Source organism: Pinus tabuliformis, chromosome 5_1 (assembly GCF_031772625.1).
Source record: "Pinus tabuliformis cultivar Carrire ecotype Pingquan chromosome 5_1, CPIR1, whole genome shotgun sequence".
Taxonomy (NCBI): Eukaryota; Viridiplantae; Streptophyta; class Pinopsida; order Pinales; family Pinaceae; genus Pinus; species Pinus tabuliformis.
In genome coordinates, this window is record NC_142305.1 from 49301595 (window position 1) to 49305315 (window position 3721).

Sequence of the window (3721 nt, forward strand, 5' to 3'; positions counted from 1 at the left end):
AAATAACTGAAATTGACTCGAGATAGGTTTCATTTTTACAAAAGCTTGAAACAGAGAAAAACTATGCTTCAAAGTAGTTTCATTTTTACACAAGCTTGAAACAGAGATAAAACTGTGCTTGATGCCCCCTAAGCATAACTGCTAGAGCGCATGCCCCCCAGCTTCATTTCATTCAACCAGTTGGATGAAATGAAGGTTCAGTTACGAGATCATTTGAAAGACTCGACCTAAAAAACTGAAAAAACTAACCTAAACATACAACCTAACATCTACGAGATCTAGTCAATCTCTCGACTCAAGTAGAGGAGGATTTGTTTCATTTTTTAACGAGCTTGACACAGGAAAAGAACTATGCTCGGATTCAGTTTCATGTTTACGCAAGCTTGAAACGAAAAACTATGCTTGTTACAAGTTCACATGCCCCCAGCATAATGACGCAAATCAAGGTACATGCCCCCCAAGCTTCATTGCATTCAATGAGGTGGATGGAATGAAGCTTTACTTTCAAGATCTTGGAAACACTTGTGGGAGTTGTTTCATTTTTTAGTGAGGTTGACACAGGAAAAGAACTATCCTCAAAACCCTTGTTTCATTTTTTAAACGAGCTTGACACAAGATAAGGAACTATGCTCATAACTACTCTCTACAATATACCTAACAATCGTTGATTGGTATTTTACGGCGCTGGAGCGATGGAGTCCCCTGCCGCTGGAAACCCTGCGACCTGAGCTTTTGGCAGGCCCGCTGCCGGGCCGCAGCCTCTGCTGCGTGCCTTCCCGCCCTTTACCCGCCTCCCCTGCGCTCTGGGCCATCTGCCCGGCCTCTTTCAGCTCGCGCTGCCCCCGTGGGAAGCCTCCCGCTCCTCTCTTCTTGCTGGGCCTCCTGCTCATTCCCCCTCCCTTCCGTCTTCATTGGAGCTACTCGGATACGATGGGCTCCCCAGGATCTGGACAAGCTGACATGGAGAAAGCTTTTGCAACACTCATTCCAGAGAACAACGCTGAAAGGATCCGACCCACTGCCACAAAATTTATTAAGAAGCTTGACGAAATCCCGGAAATCCCTCTCCCCCCAACCCTCCCAAGGAGATCTGCTGTTGCCTTGGCAGAACGTGGGCTGGTTGGACAGTTCACGGGGCTATGGCCTTCCCCCAGAACGGTTCAGCGTTGGGTGGAAAGAAACTGGAACGCCATGGTTCAGGGGAAAATAGCGATACGGTTTTGTGGAAGAGGCTTCTTCACCTTCCTCTTCGAAACAATTGAGGACCGAAATCTAATTTTCAGGAATGGACCATACTTCATGGACACCAGAGGTCTGTATCTCAATCGCTGGACCCCGAACTTCGACCCAGAAATGGACGTCCCCAACGCAGTCCCCGTTTGGGTTCGTCTTCCGCATCTGCCGCTTCACTGCTGGGCAGACGAATCAGTTAGAGCAATCGGAAACGCAATAGGAAAGTATGTGGACAGATCGGAACCAAAAGAAAACATGCATGCATGTGCTAGGATCTGTGTTGAAGTGGACTTGGGAAAAGGGCTACCAGAAGCAGTCAAACTCAGAGTGGATCAGTGGACGCATATTCAACAGGTGGACTACGAGCAACTCCCCTTCAAATGTAAGGTATGTCATGAATATGGTCATTTCGCAAATAGGTGCTCTAAAGCTAGATCAGAAACTAACGCCAACCCTGAATCCCAAGAGGAAGAATGGGAAGTTGTCAGGAAAAAAAAGAAATCAAACCCTCCCCCAGAACCAGAGGCACCCCTCTCTGAAACCCCTCCCCCCCCCTCTGTCCCCGCAAGCATAGACCAATCCATCCCCTCATCCTCCAACCCTTTTGAAACCCTAGCCTCAGAGGAACCCTCATCTCCCCCTCCATCCCCCAAGTGCATCAGAACCCCCCCCTCCTCCCCACCTCAGGCTTCCCCTCCTCACACAGTGGAAAGGATCATAACAAGAAACAAAACAAAGGAAAACATTGTAGCCACGGATCCCCCAAGGAAAGCTGGAAGAAAGTCAAACAAGGAGATAAGAGATGAGAATGCAGCAAAAGAGATGACCACAGGAACTCAACAACCAATAGATACATATCTGGACAAGAACAGGGGAATCGGCGAGAAGGCGAAGGAGAAAAGCAGGAACCACAACAAAACAGGTAAATGATGATTTTGGTCTCTTGGAACTGTAGGGGGATGGGCTCCTCCCTTAAGACAAACGCAGTCCGAGATCTAATTAAATCAGAACAACCAGACTTCCTCCTACTCCAGGAGACCAAAATCAGCGACCAAGAATTTCAACACAGCATTTCAAAAAACAGAAGGTATGAAGGAATAGCCACGAGCGCCTTAGGAGCTTCAGGAGGCATAGGAGTATTATGGAAAAAAAGCAATTGGACTCTCATCAGTAATATCCAAAGCAGATGGTGGATCAGAATCGACATGCAAAGCACAGACCAGAAGGAGGAACTCACAATCTACAATGTGTATGCACCTCCCCACTTCAGAGACAAGGCCGAATGTTGGGATTCTCTGAAAGCAGACATAGAGACCTCACAAGGGGAGAAAATTTTCCTTGGAGGAGACTTGAATCTAATTAGGAACGCAGAGGAAAAACTAGGAGGGAAGTATTTCACAGACCCATTCAGAGACAAATTGGAGGAAATCATCCAAGCTCACAAATTCATAGATATCCCTCCACAAAATGGGCGATATACGTGGTCAAATAAGAGGACAGGAAGGAGTAATATTAAAGAGAGACTTGATAGAATTCTTGTTCAAGAAAGTGCTGCAATCAACTTTCAAAGGATCCACAGCTCAATCATACAGGGATACACTTCGGACCACAAGCCTGTGGCACTGCGCTTAGAAAAAGAGGAGGACCTGGGGCCGCTTCCCTTCAAATATAACAAGGTCTGGGATGCCAATGAGGATTTCAAATCCCTGGTGAAAGAAACATGGAGGACTGAGATAATAGGATCTCCTCATTTTGTATGGGAATCAAAAATTAAACAACTAAGGATGGCCATAAAAAAATGGGCGAGAAACTATGCTAATGAGGAAAGGAGGGTTAAAAACGAGCTGCAACGAAATCTGGAGAAATGGAACCAGGATAAGGAGACAATACAAGAAACGGAGGAGGATCAAAGAATAGAAGGTGAGCTAAACAAAGCCTTATACAACCAGCATCGAAATGAAGAGGAAGAGTTAAGGCAAAAGTCCAGATGCCTCTGGCTCAACTCGGGGGACAAAAATACATCGTTCTTTCATAACTGTCTCAAGGTCCGAAGAGCTGGAAATAATATAGGCAAGATAACCTTCAATGAGAAAGAGATCACAGATCGAGAGGAAATAAAGGACGCTGCCTCAAATCATTTCCAAACGCTGCTCTCAGCTGATCCGCAGTATGAAGATATCCCAGATTTCATCAACATCATCGAAAAGAAGGTCACAGAAGCTCAGAATTGCGATTTGGACAAAGAGATATCCACAGAAGAGGTGGAATGGTCCATTAACAGCATGCCCCTCGACAAAGCCCCAGGGCCGGACGGTTTCACGGTAAGTTTCTATAAAACTCATTGGGAAATCATAAAAAAAGATTTTCTCAGAATGGTGAGAAACTTCCACAAAAAAAACAAATTGGGCAGCAGCGTTAAATCCTCGTTTCTTGCCCTCATCCCTAAAGAGCCAAGCCCTCAATCCTTTGATAGGTTCAGACCTATCTC